Source organism: Lepisosteus platostomus, assembly GCF_059453375.1.
Source record: "Lepisosteus platostomus isolate fLepPlt1 chromosome 5 unlocalized genomic scaffold, fLepPlt1.hap1 SUPER_5_unloc_4, whole genome shotgun sequence".
Lineage (NCBI taxonomy): Eukaryota > Metazoa > Chordata > Actinopteri > Semionotiformes > Lepisosteidae > Lepisosteus > Lepisosteus platostomus.
Genome location: NW_028291474.1, coordinates 299,455 through 318,776, shown reverse-complemented (window position 1 = coordinate 318,776; position 19,322 = coordinate 299,455). Strand labels below are relative to the sequence as shown.

General features: G+C 45.2%; 1 long non-coding RNA gene and 3 other non-coding genes across 4 annotated transcripts; 1 reads left to right on the top strand and 3 right to left on the bottom strand.

The window, feature by feature from the left end:
- On the top strand, window positions 1–83 carry trnal-uaa (transfer RNA leucine (anticodon UAA)). The gene has a single exon. It is a non-coding gene; the product is annotated as a tRNA-Leu (tRNA).
- A 4,879-nt stretch (window positions 84–4,962) lies between these two features.
- LOC148638071 (uncharacterized) lies at window positions 4,963–7,001 on the bottom strand. Its single transcript, XR_015931117.1, has 3 exons — window positions 6,915–7,001; window positions 6,714–6,827; window positions 4,963–6,646 (listed from the first exon to the last, which is right to left on the bottom strand). It is a non-coding gene; the product is annotated as an uncharacterized LOC148638071 (long non-coding RNA).
- A 9,586-nt stretch (window positions 7,002–16,587) lies between these two features.
- Window positions 16,588–16,660, bottom strand: trnav-aac (transfer RNA valine (anticodon AAC)). Its single transcript has one exon. It is a non-coding gene; the product is annotated as a tRNA-Val (tRNA).
- Window positions 16,661–16,769: 109 nt separating this feature from the next.
- Window positions 16,770–16,842, bottom strand: trnaf-gaa (transfer RNA phenylalanine (anticodon GAA)). The gene has a single exon. It is a non-coding gene; the product is annotated as a tRNA-Phe (tRNA).
- Between the last annotated feature and the right edge of the window lie 2,480 nt (window positions 16,843–19,322).

Here is a 19,322-nt window from a genome sequence, read left to right as displayed (position 1 = left end):
ACCAGGATGGCCGAGTGGTTAAGGCGTTGGACTTAAGATCCAATGGACAAATGTCCACGTGGGTTCAATCCCCACTCCTGGTAGTGTTGTAATAAGTTTTAAGTGACAGAACACTTTGATGATTTACACTCTATTTAAATATGAATTTACTAAATTTCAGTTCAGTTCTCTTCACTCCCACTCCCTGGCATAACTGAACTCTCACTATCCCATACTGAAGGCTTTACATGCATTAGCTGTGATACAGCTCCCAATAAAGCCGGAATCAAACAGTTTGTTCTGTTTCTCATGGTGATCCTCTTCTCGATCCAAATGAAATGTTTAATATGATGCATCGAGAAAAAAAAAGGAGTGAATTTCCGCCTGTAATGATTAATGCCCCATCAAACATTTTGTAACATCCCCGGAAGATTATACAGTAGAATCCTGGTTTGTGGCTTAAATTCAAGGTAAACAAGACTAAGGAAACGAGTTGGAAACTTGATGTCGAACTGGAATTTAAGTACCCGGAATATTTCACTACGTAGGGCAATATGTGCCAGAGAGGAGCACTTTAAATCCCTTCGATAGCTCAGTTGGTAGCGCGGCTGACTGTATTAGAAACAGTTAGGAATCCTTAAGTAGCTGTTTCGACTCCAGCTCGAAGAAAGGTGCTTTTGTGAACTTTAATCAAATAGTTAAAATAGCGAATCTTTTTCACTCAGACGTTGATCAAAAGCTCAATAAACGATGAAGCAGTGGCTCTTGATCCGAATTCAGCTAACATCTGGTTGTCTTGTTTTGGCCAAGATCTGATCTTTGAATTAAGGGACTACGCTGTCTGATTTGTAATTCAAAAGTAGATACAAATGTCACTGTTTTCAAAGGATAGGTACTTAATTGGCTTTATGATTTGGTATTGATTTTGTATCATTATATTATTACGTTTGTGCTTTCTGTGTTTTTATCGTATTGTGAACTTATTTTTTAAACAAATGCTAACAAAGGCAAACACAGCACAAATCTGTTTATATCAGCGGTGAATTGTACATTTTTATTAAGTACAATCTACTGTATTTTTAGAAAAAAATGGCATACTGTGCACGATATGTTGCAGAAACACAACATGATATTTTCATAATTATTATTTTAATCATTTAACAAGTATGAGGTCCCGGATCCAAATCTTCAGTTTTGATTTTTTTTAAAGTGATATCTTCTCTTTCTCTCGTGGAAATCACAAGATGTGAGCAAATGTTTTTTGTTCTTTTTTTTTTCACGTTGCGATCCAAAGAGCCTCAGACGCACAGTCTGACAGTAACCAAACCAGAATGGATTCTGCTGGGAGCCGGACTGAGCTCATTCTCACTCCCTGTGCTGAAAACAGAATTATCTCTTCCCCAAACATCGTCTACAGCTGCTAGATATTGCTCTGCGTCCTACTGCTCCAGCAATTCCTTTGACCAAAGACAGATCACTTGTGCGCTTTTAAACTTCTTGCCACTTGCTCTTTGATGACTCATGCTGACTGTCCTGTGAATCCAAAAGAAAATGTTAAAGCTGATACATTTTCTATTGTAATTTGCATCTAACTACAACATCCCTGGAAAAGAGATTTTATTCGTTGCGTGCAATCGCTATCTTTTACTTTACGTATGGTAGTGGAAATAGTTTTAAAAATGTTTTCTAAAGAAGATTGTATTGCCAGGACCTGCCTTTAGCGCTCAGTAGCGATGACGCTGTTGATATAGATGGAGAAGAAATGTAAGATGAATTGATGATCTAAGCTAAAATATCCCTAACACGCCTCCTGTAACAGTGTTTGTATTCATAGGAAGTAATATTTTTTTTCAAACCCGAACGTTGCTTTTGCATTAAGTGTTATGTAACCATTAGCGGTTTTGGTAGCTTCTGAAGAGCGCACTTTTCCAAACTGAAGCCTATAAGAACATTATTCAAGATGCACCATGGCCCAGAACGTGTATCGGGACAAGGATTAACATCAATTGAAAGTACTCCCAAATAAAAGACTTGACGGAACAATTGAAAGAGTAGGCAAGTATTAAAAAAAACACCATAACTTTTCGGCTTCCAATCTCTTTCCAGGTTCAGGCTTTGTAAAATGACATGATTAGTGGAGTCATGCTGCGGCTGTGAGTTCAAGCCTCACCTGGAGCAGCCCGGTTTTCTGTCTTGACAGGTAAACAGTGTTTTGTGTTATTTGCTAAATGGAGAGAGGATTCTGTGTTAATTGTGCTCCTCCTGGGAGAGGTCAAGATGAGAAGTTCACGAGGCTGGTGGTAAATATCCTGTCCAGGAATATCGGGGCTGTAGGGGGTCAGATCTATAGATGTAGTAAACACATCAGTGGAGACGGTGTGTCTGCTCTCTGTGAGAGAGCCGGGCGGAAAGAATAATCTGTGGTCGGGGAAGAAGAGACCCTCGTTGGAAGAGCGGCGCTCCACACAGGAGAGAATGAAAAAAAATCTTTTTCAGGGACGCTGATTGTTCTCTTTGGGGGAATTAAAAGCACCTGTGGCAAGCGACCTCGTGGCGCAACGGTAGCGTGTCTGACTACAGAACAGAAGGTTGCATGTTCAAATCACGTCAAGGTCAGCTGATGAGTTTGCAGGTGCTGCTGGTGCTGAACCTGGAAATTACACCACGCAGTCGGGTTTTAGCTGTACACCACATAGGTAATCGAACAAAGTAACAGCGCAGTACAGAACACCCAGTCAGGAGCTTATTCAGCGAATCATCATGAACATGACAAGAGAAAAGGCATACTACACATCCGTGAAACATCACGTCCGGCTTTAGAGACAGTGACATCAGAGAATGGAAGTTTCAGACTGCTTTTTTTGTTACAGGTTCAAGCAAACCTGAAAGTTAGGGAGTGTTTGGTCACTTTTGTATGAAAAAGTGTCTGAAGCCTGTAATTATAATTTGTCCTTTTTTAATTGTGGTTGAAATCCACTCCCATGTACCAAGACCTTACAGTATATTCATGTTTGCTTAAATGACTAACGCTATTGGACATTAGCTGGTGTTTTTTGTAACGATTTGCTATTTCATGCAGGAAAGAAAGGAAACCAGACCCAACGTTTGCTTTCAGGTGCGGTCTATTTACATAACGGACATCTATTTCTGAGGAGCCTGATTTAAATCACACAACCCCGGTAGAAGTCGAATCGACAATCTAATAAACCGAAATCAGACGCGTTATCCATTAAACCACTAGTCCGTCACATAAATGAATTGCACCACGGTGAGTTCAGCGCCGCTACTAGTAATACCCCACCCCCATCTTAAATTTCTAAATGAGAAACGTGTTTTCTACATTTTTATCAGTTTTAAAAAATCATCACTTTTAAGCAGACAAAGCCTTTATTTGTCGCTCTGAATTTCTAATTGATTTAGAATTCCAAGAAAAAAGCATTTTGTTCCACAGCGGCGTGAAAAATTCATGTCTTTCACTCTACTTCTCTCTTGTAGTAAAGCAGATCTTGCTAGGTGAGCATTTGCTCCGGTAAATTAGGTCACTTTTCATGTTAACTCACTTCTTCTAAACACAACATTTCCTGGTGCACGTTTTCTCCATGAAAAAAAGACATTTTCTCTTACATGATTTCTCGTTTTGTTTCATCAAAGAGTACAGAAAGAAGAAAGAAAGGAAAAGTGTCGTAAATGAACTCTGTCATCCTTGGGAGATGTCAAGAGCATTGGACATGAAAAGTGCCCGATAAAAGCCATTTCTGTACGTTTCTCTTAGTGTCGGGGCCCGAATGTAAAGGAGGCAACATGCTCAGCCAGCCGACTCAGCTTACTGAACGCAGGTGTCTCCGAGCGGTGTGTCCAAGGGGCAGTAAAAGAGGAGAATTCTGCCGGCGCCGTGGCTTAGTTGGTTAAAGCACCTGTCTAGTTAACGGGAAATCCTGGCTCCAAATCCCAGCAGTCCATCGCCTGTGTTGCACTAGACACCCTGTAGATAATCAAAAGCATATTAAGCTCCCTGGTAATGAAATTGGCGGATAAAAGCCATTTCACATCCTTTCTCAACTTGCTCAGTGAGCAGGCTCACTGCACACCGAACGAAGATATAACAGAGCAGTGTGTCCAACTGGCTGAAAAAGGGCAGTGCTTTGCCGGCGCTGTGGCTTAGTTGGTTAAAATGTCTATCTAGTAAACAGGAAATCTTGGGTTCAAATCCCAGCAGTGCCTTACTTCCTGTCTTCACCCTCAGTTTATTGTTACAGACAATATGCTTCTGCATTATGTTTAAATGAAGTTTTCATTTCGCTTTTGGCACAACTTGTTTTTCAAGAAATCCACACATTGCGAAAGATAAAATGCTCATCTTTCTTATCAGTGCAAAAGAATTACTGCCAGCTGGCAAGAAAATGACAATGATTTTTTTTTACTTTAGCCAAAAATCTGTGAATGTAGAAAAAATACAAAAAATGTCAGTTTCTATGGCACACTCAGTCAGGGTGTCCTTCAGTTAAACACAACGTTGGTAGATCAAACGCACCCAGAGACACACTTCGAATTAATCCGATCTAAACATTACCTTCTCTAAATGTGATTGAGTTTCTTTCCACGTCCTTAGACATCTTGATGTTTGCAGAGATTTTCAACTTTTGACACCAGTCAAACTACAAGTAAATAGTGGAGTACCTAAGTCAATATCATTTATATGTGAATATAAATGTAAACATCAATATTTCTGCTGTCTCCTGAGAAACACAAGTATAGAGTCAAAACACAATAAATAATGCTAAAAAGTTATTCAGTTAACACCCAGATGTGACAAAACACATTTAATACTTACATCCCCTTTAAATATGTATTTCCTTAATATCAGTTCTCTTCCCTCCCCAGGATACCTGCAAATTCACTATAGCATATTAAAAGCTGTGTGTAAGTCTTACATGTGTTCTGAGTAGTATAAAGCGACACCTTTCCTCAAACTTTTGACAGGTACCACGCCCCCTTTTCCAGCCAATGGGAGTCAGCGGTGGTTGGCTGTCCCGCCCCCTTGCCAGCCAATGGCGTGTTGTTATTTGTGCATGTCCCGCCCCCTCAGGAGCCAATGGTGTGTTGTTAAGGGTCGGAACTCCCGCCTTCCCCCCCGGCCAGTCGGTCCGGAGCCTCAGGGTCCCAAAGCCCAAAGACGGCGCATCCCTCGCTTTAGGTGTGTGAAAGTGTGTATTGGTTTGGAAGGGGACCATGTCTGCAGCGGGGTTGAGTGCGCTCTATTATAAACCTAGGGAATCGGGTAGTTACAGCGGCATGGAGAGTCTGGTGTGAGCTGCGAGATCCCGGGGTGTGAGCGGCGCCAGCCGCGGCCGGGTGGCCGAGTGGTTGTCCGGCCAGGCTGCTTATACGCTGCACAAGCCGTGTCTCAAAAGCAGCAGGGTTGTAAGCACACACACACTGACTGCGTAAAGTCTCACGGAAAGAACTCGCAGGACAAACACCATGTGAAATGTGAACCGATTTATTTCAACAGTAGGTGTTTCAAACACTGAAACAACGCAGCACACACGCGTTACCGGCTCCTGTTTGCATTCAACAATTAAATGTTGGTGCGGAAAATTAGTTCGGTACATGTAACCACCACCCCAACATTGCTGAGAAACTTTGAGGCATCTGAAAAAGCATTCATAACCCCCTTCCGCTCCCCATGTCTAAAGCCATGCGAACCACACTGGGCGATCCGATCTAGCAGAGCAAAAACATTTGCCTGCGTAATCAGCGGGATGGTGTTACCACAGGTTCTGTGCAAAACACACTGTATTTTGGAATACACACTGTAGGCTTCCCCTACACCCCAGGCTTCCATTTCTGATCTGAAAAAATCAGATCTGCAATAATTTCACTCAAGTTCTTGACATACACATCTATCTCTTTAAAAAATTTAAGGATATTAGCATTCGACTCTTTGTTTTGCATATCAAGCTTTGTAGAGAGAAGTGTGTAAAGCACTCTTAGTAAGCATTCAGACGTATACATTCGAAATTCTTCACTCTTCGGACGATGGCACACCCGGGTCTGTAAAACAGAGTGAAATCTGTATTCACATTTTACATAGATCTTTTTTTTTGCGTCTGTAAAAATAAGAATAGTGTTTCTTTTGCAACGCATCAAAAGTCACATCTACTAATTTTTCATCCAGCTGTTCAAGTATGGTGTGTACATGCTCGTATGGGGAGCGGTCCTCAATTATATTTTTCAGCAACTGTTTTATGCACCGCTCAGTGTCATTTCTAATGGTGTACGAACCCAGACACCTGGCGGTGTACAGAACAGTCGATAAAATTCAGGCTAAACTATGAGACTTATAAATTTCTAAAGCGGCAAACATCACATCTTCAAACCCATCTGTGTAGCCGACAGACAGGCATGTGTGACCCCGCTGCCCAGGATGGTCAATCAAACAGGCCGGGCAGTCATCAACCAGGACCCTCTTTAAACAGTGTTTGAAGATGCAATAAACTACTGCTTTCACAATCTGGGGCATAACATCGGGCTCATTAGGGACATCGTTAGCTAAACCTGGTTGGGCATCAGCTTTATTAACATTTGGCCGAACACACAAGCATAGACACGAAACATTCAGTTGTGCCGGTAGGCTGAAGATTGACCCGTCCACATCCTCTTTATTCTATTAAAGGAAAAAGAAAAGAAAGGCTTAAAAAACTTTTGAGCTAAGGTTTTTCGTTAATATTTACCATTTGTAGCGTGGTATCATCGCTAGCACCCGGCAGTTCTTCAACATCTGGTACCCCAGCTGAACTCACACCCCCGCTGCTGTCACAGGGTGCAGAGGGTGGGGTTGGGTTTTGCTAAAAAGAAGACCAAGTATTAAAATGACATACGCTAAGCACCGATACAACAATTCCACGATCAGAAAAAATATTTTAGCCGCCTACCTCTTCACTTTGTAGAGTAGCAGACCCCGTTGTTTCTCCACACAAAGAAGCCATCTCCGCAGCTCCTAACAAGGGGCGGTGTCTGACAGCTCCAAGGACGCGCTGCGACCCTGTCAGTCCGGAGCATTTAAGAATATGCGCCAATGGTGTAACCACGCCTACATAACACAAGACATTTTTCAATTGGTTGTGATGCTTTAAAACGCATCACAACCAATGTTGTGATGACCCCCCCCCCCCCCCTTGTTTTATCGAGAGCGAAAAGTATTCACATATCAGTTTAAAAGTTTTAAACTTTAAAAGTATTAACACACAACGCAAACACAAATGATGGGTTTGCCCAGAAAAAAAAATTTAAACACACGGGGTTGGTCTTAAAGTTTTTAAAATAATGTAATAAGACACAGTTTATTTTTAATAACACATTCGCGACAGCTTTTTCGAAAGTTTGAGATAAATTTCCACACATCGCAAGCGTAAAAGTCTTTAAGGTATTAATAGGCAACAAATGATGGGGTGTTGTTCTTCATACTTTAATGGATTGGTCTTAAAGTTTTAAAATCACGTATTAGAGATAATTTGAGATGTTTTGGAGACATGCGGTGTGTGTGTGTGTGGGGGGGTTAGTTAAAGTGGCTTATGTACATCGAACACACAGAGCCCGTTAAAATCCAACACACGTTAACCACGGCCTGTGAGTTCAAGGTTGGCCCATATTTTCTGGATGGTTATGCTGTAATTGGCAGAGTGCCGACAGCCTTTGAGTTCAACGGTTGCTTTTTTCACGGTTGTAGCGTTTGTTATTGTGAAAACGATTTTAATCCGCTGACAAACACTACTTTTGGCTGGTTGTACAGAAAGACGATGGTTAAAATTAATTTTCTCAAAATGAGAGGTTTTAACGTGCGTGTTTTGTGGGAGCATGAGTTCAGAGACATGCTTGTTGAAAATGGAGACTTGGGTAAATTTCTAACAGCTGCGCAGTTACCAGAGCCTCTGCAACCGCGCGATTCGCTTTTTCGGGGAGAACAAATGCTATTTGTTTGCATTACACAGCGCAGCCCGGTGAAAAAATTCATTACTATGATTTAACCAGTCTGTATCCGTTTGTGAACAAAACTAAAAAATACCCACTGGGGCATCCCCGAATAATATATAACAACTTTGGAGATTTAAAACGGTATTTCGGTTTAGCGAAGGTGAAAGTTTACCCACCCAGACTGTACTTTCCAGTTTGTACTTTCCAGTTCTTCCAACCAAAATTGACAAAAAACTGTTTTTCACGCTGTCGTACGTGTGCTGAAACAAAACAGACCACCCCCTGTGAGCACGGTGATGAAGATCGCGCTTTGACTGGTGTCTGGTGCACCCCCGAATTACAGAAGGCCTTAGACCTGGGGTATAGAGTGTGTAAAATTTACGAAATTTGGCATTTCGAAAAGGCCTCACACGATCTTTTTACCGACTACATCAAACTGCATCTGAAAGGGAAGCAGGAAGCTTCGGGGTTTCCAGAGTGGTGTACAGATGTCGAGAAACAACAAAGATATATCTGCGAATATTATGAAAAAGAGGGTGTCCGGCTGGACCCCGGCAACATTAAAAAGAATCCGGCCAAAAGACAGCTTTCAAAAATTGCCTTGAACAGTTTGTGGGGCAAGTATGGGCAAAGAGACAATTTACCACAGACCACCATTGTGAGAAACCCCGATGAATTGTTCAGGTACTTATTTACGCCATATCATGAGGTGTCAGCCTGCGAGTTTATCGATGAAAACACAGCCTGTGTTACGTGGAAACACACTAAACACCACTATACGGGCCATTCAAACACTAACATTTTCATCGCTAGCTTTACAACCGCCTATGCCCGCTTGGAGTTATACAATCTGCTAAATGCTTTGCAAGGCCGTTGTCTCTACCATGACACAGATTCCGTTATCTTTGTGAGCCGGGAGGGTGAGTGGAATCCGGAACTGGGCGACTACTTGGGTGTGTTGACCAGCGAAATCGATGCTGGTCAACACATCACCGAGTTTGTGTCAACAGGACCCAAGTCGTACGGGTACAAACTGTCTGGAGGGAAAGCCTGTTTAAAGGTAAAAGGCATTACGCTCAATGTGAACAATTGTGAAAAAGTTAACTTTGAGAGTCTGCGGGACTTGGTTTTTGACTATGGCGTTAACCCTTATGCAGAGTGCCGGGAATTTAAACACATTTCTATTCAACAGCCGATGATCGTGCGTGTTAAAAAGGATTGGCGCATTGAGACCCGGACCTTAAAGAAAACCCAGAAGGTGGTGTACGACAAGCGGGTGCTGCAAGAAAATTTGACATCGTTGCCCTACGGATATTAACACGATGGATGTCAGGTTAAAACACCCTTTTTCGTGCATTTTGTCCGGACCCTCGAATTGCGGTAAAAGTTATTTTATAAAACAGCTCTTGGAGAGCGGTGATACCGTTATGACTCGTAAACCCGAAAACATAGTCTGGTGTTACAGCTGCTGGCAACCTCTATACGACGAGTTGCTTGTGAAATTTCCATACATTCAGTTTATAGAAGGACTACCGACGTCGTTTTCCGACGACCAGCTACTGCCGCCGGGTAGAGTAAATTTGATTATAGTGGATGATTTGATGGAGTCTGCGTGTGAAAATAATGAGATAGAAAAAGCTTTTACCAAATACGTACACCACCGAAACCTCAGCATCATGTATATCGTCCAAAATGTGTTTTGTCAAGGCCGGAAAAGTAGAACCATCGCGTTAAATACAAAGTACATGGTGCTGTTTAAAAACCCTAGAGATAAACTACAGATTACAACCCTGTCCCGGCAGATGTACCCCGGTAAAGCCAAATTTTTTTTGGAAGCGTTCGATGACGCTACTAAAAAACCTTTCGGTTACTTGTTGGTGGATTTAAATGCCGACACCCCAGATGACTATCGCTTGCAAACAGGTCTTTTCCCCCCAGATGTAGCCACGGCTTATGTGTTTAAAAAATCTAAAAGTCGGTGATCTCACAACCACCGACTCAGTCGAAAAAACACGTTCGGGGCGTCGTCATGTCTTCACGCGTTCGGAGAAACCTGACTCTCTTAAATTTTCTGGTAAAAGCCACCCCCAAACAGCGGAAAGCTATTCTCTGCGGGGCTACAAATGATCTTGTACAGGCCATAGCTGAAATCGCCTTGAATACCTTGAAAGGGAACATACCGTTATCTGCTAAGCAGTTTGGGACCCTGAAGAGAAAGCGTAAGCTTATAAAGACTTTGAGTCGAAAGGGTCTTTCTCTTAAAAGAAAGAGACTCTTGGTGAACCAGTCCGGTGGTTTTATCGGGGCCCTGTTGAGTATTGCAGTACCACTGATTACGGGGCTTCTACAACGTCGATAATGGAGCACGCTGAAAAAATGTACCTGGTACCTCAGAAACAGCTCGATCGACTCCGAGAGCGGTCTGGGTTCGAAAGCGATGTAAGAAAAATAACCGCCCGTCGCCTGGATGATGAAATGCGTGACATTCTGCAGAACTCGCATCTGGGCGAATATGAAAAAGTGAAATTGTACATCCAGGTGTTGCAACGGTATTTGACATTAGTACGCCAGGAGACTTCCGAAAAGGGGACATTAACCGTTGTACTACCGGAAAATGCACCCACCGAACTATCACGTACGTTCGCGCAACCGCCGTCATCGAGCGAGGCTGACTTTGAGTATATTTTGGACAGCGTGTCTCAGAGGTTCCGGAGAAATGCCGAGATATTGTTAAAGACCATGGCCCGCAATGAACCACTAATAGCCTGGAATGAAAAGGGGGAATTTGTGTACAAGGGGGCACCCGTTGAGGGCTCTCACATGATTGATCTTGTCAGGGCTCTCACGCAGCAGCAAGCAGTTGCTGGCGGTAAGAAGCCAAAAGGTTGGGATGTGTTCATGGAGGCTATGGCTGAAATCAACGTGCCGGGCACCTTGCTAGCCAACGCTGGTAACCGAGAGCTACTTGAAAAATTCAAGGCTGCCCCGCCGGGGTGTGCCGCGTCGGCCAAAACTTTAAAACAACCGGTAGAGTTGTCGACGGTCGACCCGGTCTCTAAGATAACCGCTGAAAGGAGACGATCATTAATACCTAGACCCACATGGCTGTCTTTGTAACATTTTTTTCTCTGGGTCTGTGTGTTTGTGTTAAATGACTTGAAATGTATATTAAAAAGCGTGCGCAATATGTTTAAAAATGGTTTGTCTGTAACATGTATTAAAAAAAGCTTGAGCGCTGTAACAGCGAATGTATAATAAAAATATTGTGTTGATTTTCATCCATGTTTTGTGTTCTTTTTAAATAATAACCACACAGACGTCGAAATGGTTCGATTTCATTTTTATTTTAGACGACCGATTAACATTTATGACATGTTTTAAATTGTCGTAAACACCCGCATAATTGAACATTCGTATTTTCAAAGGGCTTGAAAGGGTACAGGGGTCTCCGTCTCACGACACGACATCGGTTTTTCAGAAACATTTCCACCATGCGGTCATTCTGGATTGCATCCGTAGAATAAAGTTCTAAAATGTTTCTAAAAGATAAACCTTTACATCTATGGTATAGAAAAAAGACGCAGTGTAGACCGCAGGTCACTGCAAAAGAATCTTGCAATTATCTGTTATTGTAAAATATGGAGTTAGCATTTCTGTTTAAGAAATCATTAATGTTCTTGGGAAAGAAAAAGGCTTGGGGTGAAAATCCGTAGGAGTCGAAAAATTCTGCGCCCTCGTCGTCGGGTAAGTAAATAGCCAGCCAGTGTTCACCGGGGCGGTCGTGTGGGTGAGTATTAACTATTAAACTCAGAGGGCGCCGCGCCAGTCTCTCGCTCGGTAGGGCATCACTGGGGAACACGCCTAGAAAACTGTCTCGGGTATAGCGGTCTCGGGTTAGAATGTCTTCCAGCTGTTTGGTGTTCATCTTTATGTGCAGGTTGTGTGGTCTCCAAGTGCTTTTTAGCTGAAGTCGTAAATGACTTGACGTCTCATATCCAGCTCTATCACGTTGTCGAACAGCGCGTACACAACCATGTTAACTGTAGTGGGTAGCGGGAGCGCGAAGCGTATTTCAGCTCTCAGTTTACCCGTTTTGATAAGTGAATAATGTCCTGTGCACTCGTCGTCGGGGCTGAGGTTGAAAGCGAACAATGTGTAACCGCGCGCGTACTCCTCGCGGTCCACCAGAACTGGTTTGTCTTTCAGACGCTTCCCGGCTGTTTCCACCAGATTAAAATATTCACGGACGCAATGTCCATTCTGGAAGTCTGGTTGAAGCGGTTTAGTGGGGATTTGTTCCCCGTCCGCGTAGAGAGCCAGAAAGTTAACGTTGTAGTGTTTAAAATTGAAGGGGTTTTGGGTAAAACTGCCGCTGAATGCCGCGTTGTCCACAAACCCCAAAATGACCACTTTGGGTAACTGCCCGAGAAAGAGGTTTTCTTGGTTACACACACGGCTCCCTGCTGGCAGGCTGAAACTTTCATCTGTACGCGGTCTATGGGGTATTTAGCGTTGGCCGTCAGGAGTGCTTCGGCGTGTCCCAGTCTGACCCCGGGTGACACTCTGACTCTTTTCACAAACAAAGATGCAGAGAGTACGCTCAGTTTGTGTTCTCCGGCGTTGTTCATTAAGCAGAAAGCATCTCTGTTTCGCGTGAGTTTTATTTTCAGGTCTACGCCATTCAGAAGTAGTTTGTCCTGAAAAAACAGGTCAGCGTGAATGTGACCCAGGAGCTCCAGTTTTCGGCTTTGCGCCGTGTATGATGCTCTTTTTCGGAACCCCTGATTGGGACCATCCAAAATTGTGGACTCGTGTTCCCCGGCTGTGTCTTTGTAAAAGAGACCTGTTGAATACTGCGTCTTCAGCGTCTCTTCACTGTAGTTCAGGACCGACTCTATAAAGGCTCTGTAAGGATAGCAGTTGTTGCTCTGGCTGATCAATCGGTCTCCTACGGTGATGTCAACCTGGCTGAAGATGGCAGCGATGGGGTAGTTCACCAGGCTCACACGGGCTGCCGCATCAATGTCCCGACCGTCTGCTTCCGTTATTTTACAGGTCAAATAGAGCAGCGTGTTGTTTAAATCTAAATAATCTTCACCGTTGCCTGCGACGTAGAACTCCAGAGGTGCGTTTTCCGTGAGGGCCGTGAGGGGTGGAACTTCTATGTAAAAGCTTTTCTCGACGCTTGTTTGGGTAGGTGCTAATTGAAATATGTCCAGCTCCGACTTCGCGCATTCTGCAGACCCGCCGTGAACAAAAGCCATGTTTAAAATATGTCTCGTTTCGTGTCGCGTTGATTGCGGTGTGTCACGCTCTTCTTGGTCGACCTGAAGCTTCTATGAGTTGCCTGTCTGCGCTTAGCCGTTCTTTTATCAGGTTTCGGCGGCCCCCGACGGTGGGATGATGACGTCTGTCTTTTTCTACTGACACCCCTGCGGATGTATGCTAGACCCGAACCTTCCTGCTGATGTGCAGCCACCTTAGACATGACCGCGCTTGTAACGTTGCCGACCACGTCTTTGGCGATGTTTTTAGCTGCCGATGCCATGTGCGGCTTAGCTATTTCAAACCCGCGTTTCAGAAAAGGCACGGCTTTTCTAAATAGCGCTCTGAAAATACCCCCGATACCAGCGCCGTACTGAACCGGTAGCCCTGAAAATCCTGGTAATCCATAACCAGCCTGTTGTTTGTAGTAGTGCGTATACAGAGAAGGATCCCCTAGCTCTTGATGACCGTCATCCTTTTAGATGTTTGACGCTTTCACAGGTCTGAAATGCAGCTTGACGATGACCTTTCCAAATGCAAATGACACGTGTTCGTTTTGATCCGTCTTTATTTTAATAGTGATGTTGTTAAAATGGTCGATGCTCACCGGCACGTAATGGGGTTTGTCGTACAATACTGTGACGAATTCACCATCCACGCCTCTGAAGGGCACACAACGCAAAAGCGGTGCGTAGACGTCGCCTAATAACTGGTGTTCTATGATATCGGTGTATATATACATGGTGTTAAATCCGCCAGTCATATCGACGGGGTGCGGTGATTTTACACCCGCTACACCCGAATTGAAACCCAACATCCGCGCTAGGCGATTACGCAGCTGCATAACAAACCGTTTATCACTAACAATCCTTACCGACCGGCTAATGGGGTTGTATTTAAGACTTACAGCCGATAACTTGGATTTTTCAGCAGCCCGTTTCATTTCATGCAAGAGCTGCTCGATGTTGCCGTAGTACCCTCTCGGTAAGGTACAGGTCCAGATAGTCTTGAGCTCCTCGCTGATGAACAGAAAAACTTCGTCTTCATCAAAAGTGTTTAGTGTATTCGGATAGTGTAGTTCGACCAGGCCCACTTCCCAGCCCCCGTCCAGGTCAATCGCCTTTGCCAGATGCTCTGTGAAGCAGGCGTTATGTTCTTTGGAAACATCTTTGAGGATGAATTACTGGCCAGCGTCACATAGAAACCATTGGGGTTCATTTTTCACCACCTCTATATGTCTCGGACCTCAGAAGCCTTCACCCAACTATTGAATTAATCTCTCCAGCCACGCCACTTTACCAAAAGCTGTTTGTTTTTGCCACGACCCCTGGTTGCTAAAATCGTTTGGATGCGGTAGACGTTCTCAACATCCGGGTTTATCTTCTGTAGCTCTTCGGCATAGAAGGAACCCTTAATATCGTCGCCTGCGTAGTCCTGCAGTTTGTAATAGGGTCTCAGAGCCGCGGACCGCTCTTTGACAATGAAAATTTCATCTGTGAAGGTCTGTTCATATCCCTTCTCAAACACTCCCTTTATTTTGGACACCCGCACGCGATCACCCACATTAAATGAAAACTTTGACGGTTTTCTCTTAAAGTGCGCGTCATAGACCGTTCTCCACACCTCAAGGGAGTTGTCGGGCGTAACAGAAGCCGGGGTTCGTTTAATAGTCGTGTGGTAACTATGGTTATAAGCGTAAATAAGATCTGAAAGGACGTCGATATAACGAAAGGTGTTTTTGTGTGTCGGGTACCTCCACATTTTTGTTTTAATAGTTCTGTTAAACCTCTCGACCACACTAGCCTTCACATCGCTGGCCGTATTGAAATGTTCAATATTCTCACGTTTGAGAAAATTTTGGAAGGTCCTGTTAAGAAATTCTTTACCCTCGTCCGTTTGTAGCTTTTTAGGAGCACGCCCCTCTTGCAGTATATTTCAGAAAGCGCCTGTCACGGCCCCACCAGTCTTGGTTTTCAGCGGCACGGCCCAAGCGTATTTAGACAGCATGTCTATACACATTAAGATGTAACAGAAACCGTCGTTGAACGCGTGGTGTTCTCTCATGTCCACCAAGTCGGCCTGCCACTGCCAGTCCATTTCGGACACCAGCGTCCTGTTTCTCTTAAAACGTACGCGCGCCGGCTTGTGCAGCGTATAAGCAGCCTGGCCGGACAGCCACTCGACCACCCGGCCACGGCTGGCGCCGCGCACACCCCGGGATCTCGCGGCCCGCAACAGACCCCCTGCGCCGCCGTAACTGCCCGATTTCCTAGGGTTATAATAGAGCGCACTCAACCCCGCGGCAGACATGCTCCCCATTCCGAACCAATACACACTCGCACACACCCAGGGATGCGCCGGCTGGGGGCTTTGGGACCCCGAGGCGCCGGGGCGACCGGCCGGTGGGGGTTCCGAACCACACCATTGGCTCCTGAGGGGGCGGGACATGCACAAATAACAACACGCCATTGGATGGCTGGGGGGCGGGACAACCAAACACCGCGGACGACCATTGGATGGAAAAGGGGGCGTGGTACCTGTCAAAAGTTTGACGAAAGGTGTCGCTTTATACTACTAACACGCAAGAGAGTTGTCACTCAGAGTGTCGAAGGGTCGATGTATACTGGGGCTAAGTTGAAATGCAACGTCAGGACTTTTCCGAATTATGTCACACGAAGAGAGCACAGCCCTTTCCACCCTGCCGCGTGTGTCTCGGTAACTCGCTGTGATCGTATAGTGGTCAGTACTTTGCGTTGTGGCCGCAACAACCCCGGTTCAAATCCGGGTCACGGCAGAATAGGGGCGTCTGCTTTTACTACTCGCACGAATGAAGGCAAAAAAAAAGCCAATCGATGTGAACGAACGGCGCTTTACAGAGGAGTACTGCCTGACTGGATCGTTGATGAACGACAGAGGCCACTCCGACCTCTTCTCGGTTTTCTTCAATGACTTACTAAGGATCTTCTTCACATTCGCCCATGCAGAGGAAGCCAGTTACACCAAAGCAAACGCAGGAAAGTGCATTTCAAGCAGAGACCAGGAGGGACTTGTTTACACCGAGAGTGGGCGGAGAATGGAACAATGCGCCCAGCCCTGTTGCTGGAGCCGATTCTTGATGAGCTCTTGGGCTCACTAAGAGGCCCCCGCTGGATGCTAATCTTTCTGTTGTTCTTGCAGGTCCTGCGCTGCTTTTGAGCCGACAGAGCTCGTCCTGGTCTGTCGGCACAGCCCAATTGCAAATGATCGGCTCCGCGTACAGAAGGAACGTGCGTTTGGTACAAGAGTGCACGAAGGCACCGGAAATACATTGGGAACAAATGACCGGTCGCTCAAGACCTCTGTGAAGTACAGGAGCGTGCAAAACGAGGCTGTTTCCACCCGGTCTCGAACCGGGGACCTTTCGCGTGTTAGGCGAACGTGATAGCCGCTACACTACGGAAACCTGCAGGGATCGCTGCTGGTGTCTCGCTTGCGTTTCGGGCTGAGAAAGGGACGCGTCACTTTAGGCAGGGGGCGCTGGAGAGAGGAACAAAGGGCGCGATGAAACAAAATGCCGAAACCCGGGATCGAACCAGGGACCTTTAGATCTTCAGTCTAACGCTCTCCCAACTGAGCTATTTCGGCAGTGCGCAAAGCCCACAGCCACCTGCTCCAGCCTTCCTGTGTTGTGACATGAGCGCACCAAGAGTAGCGGGAGAGTGTTGCAGGAACGTCACTCAGAAGGAAAGCCACCCAGCTGCGCCCTCTGAGCTCTGTCCAGCGCATCTTCCTCGCATGGACTCCTGCCTGCGACGGGCAGGAAACAATTAGCAAGAACAGAACGACACCCCATGGGTGTCTCATGACCGCACCTTAGGTTGTGACATGTGCAGGTGTGAGGGGTTGCCGGGCTACTTTGGAGCAGAGCTTGGGGGGAGGGGGGCAGACAAAGAGGTGACACCTCAAGGTCTGCACGATCACAGCTCTCCGCCGCCCCAGGCTTCCGCTCGATAAGCTACTGGACACACCCGCCCCTCCTCACACAGACCGTGGAAAAGCCCCCGAGTGGGAGGGCTCTCTCTTCCTCCCAGGAGCTCTTGGACACGACGCACAGAATGGGCGCGGGGAGCAGCCGCCTGCAAACACGGCTCCAGGCGGGACTCCACTCCGCAGGAGCCGCAGAGCAGAGGAGATGAGGGCAGCTTAGCTCCTGTGCAGAGACCTGAGCTGTTGTTGCTGTGGATGCTGTCTTTTCTGCACTCGGGGTAGGACATCAGGAAGCACATTGAAGCACTGCGACATGCACTGTACAGATCCCGCCACTACTGGGCCCGATTTCCCCGGATCGAAACCGGGCGGAAACAGGCCCGTTTCGTTTGTTGCCACGCACACTGTTTGGGGATTCGCCTAGCGCTGTGATCGAACAGACCCACTCACCTCTTAGTGTGGCGGGATCTGCACAGTGGATGTCGCAGCGCATCCTGCTTTCACTTCAATGCATGTCCTGATGAACCCTGGTCTCCCAGGTGACAGGTGGGGATACTTGCCACTATACTAACGAGGAAGACATCGCTCTCTGCTTAGTGTGCAAAACACTTACTTGCAGCATTGTGGGTGCTGTGGTTTAAATGCTATTGGTTTGTGAACAGAATACCCCTATCCCAGTACATTGTGCCACATTAAATAAACACACGAGAAAAAGAGATTCAGAACGCAAAGCTGTGTCAGTGTTCTGTGTAAAAAATCGGTTTGAACATCATGGGAGCTGTGTTTAATAAGCTGCTGAGTAAAGAATATTTTAATCTTCTTGCTGTCAGTAGTATTTTGCATATAGTTGACTCTTACCTGAATGAAAACAGGACGTAAAGGAAGGGTTTCAGAATTCAGACAAAGCTTTATTCCCGTGCTTACAGTCTGGGTAATTGGAGACTGCACAGTTATGCTTCCTATGGTCATATACGGGTTTTTCGCATGAAGCCGTATTGAACAGTATTTCTCGCGTTGTGAACTTGTGTATACAGCGGTCCCCCGGGTTCCAGTTAGTGCGTAATTACTCATCGATGAAAAACCGGAGGTTTAAAAAAAGATAATTAGCTCACTGATACTTTGATGTAGAGGCTGTGGAAATATCCACATCGTGGTCTTTAAAATGCATTTGGTTTGAAGGCGTTCTGTGCTTCCGTTGCGAAGATATGGACAAAAGAATATTCGTGCTTGGTCCAAAAAAATGTAATATAAACGAAAAAGTAAAGGCTGAGAAAGCATTCACAATGTATTTTATGCACAAAGCAAGTATTCTCGCGATTCTAAGAGGTTTCGTGTAAACGCTACAGGCGTGCCAAAATCGTTTTCGAACTTCAAGCTAACTTTACCCCGGTCTGGTACCATAGGTCACGTACAGTAGCTTAAAATCCCAATCATGTTTTTTTTCCTATCTTGTGGTACATAACGTACCATTTCGGACTATCACAAAGGGCTTGATTTCGTTAAATGCATGTATTCATTTCCTTTCTGGAAAACTTGTATTTCAAGAAATTCACACAGCTTGCGAGAAATTAAATTCAATTCTTGATTATCAGTGCAGAAGAAATATTGCCAGCTGGCAAAAAAATATTTTTTTTTAACCGGAAAGTTGTGATGTGAGACACGAATCCACCATTCCGTCTGTGTGGCGCATTCGGTTGTTAACTGAAAAGTCGGTGGTTTGAGTCCACCAAAGGACGGGTTTCTGTTGCGATGTAAACATTGTCTTCGCAAAGGTCGATTGGATTTCTCAGCGAAACCTTTACCATTTTAATATTTGCAGGAAATGCGAGTGCTTAACACGTGTCAGAATCACCGGGAAATGTCCAGTTACTGTATGCCCAACATCGCAACTCCCCAGAAAACCATATTCACCCAAGAAAAGAGTTGAAGGATCTGATGAGGTTAGTTATGAAAGTTATGAAAGGAAGTTGATGTGGAGCTGTTAGCCGTAAAAACTCCTTAATGCCCTTAATGTCTTTGATGTCATCAGCGATAAACTGCATTCAGCAAAGATAAAAAGAAAATTATCTTTGCTTACTGCCCTGTCTTTCGGACACCTGAAGAAGGCTCCACAGCCGAAACATTGTGATTCTTTTCTT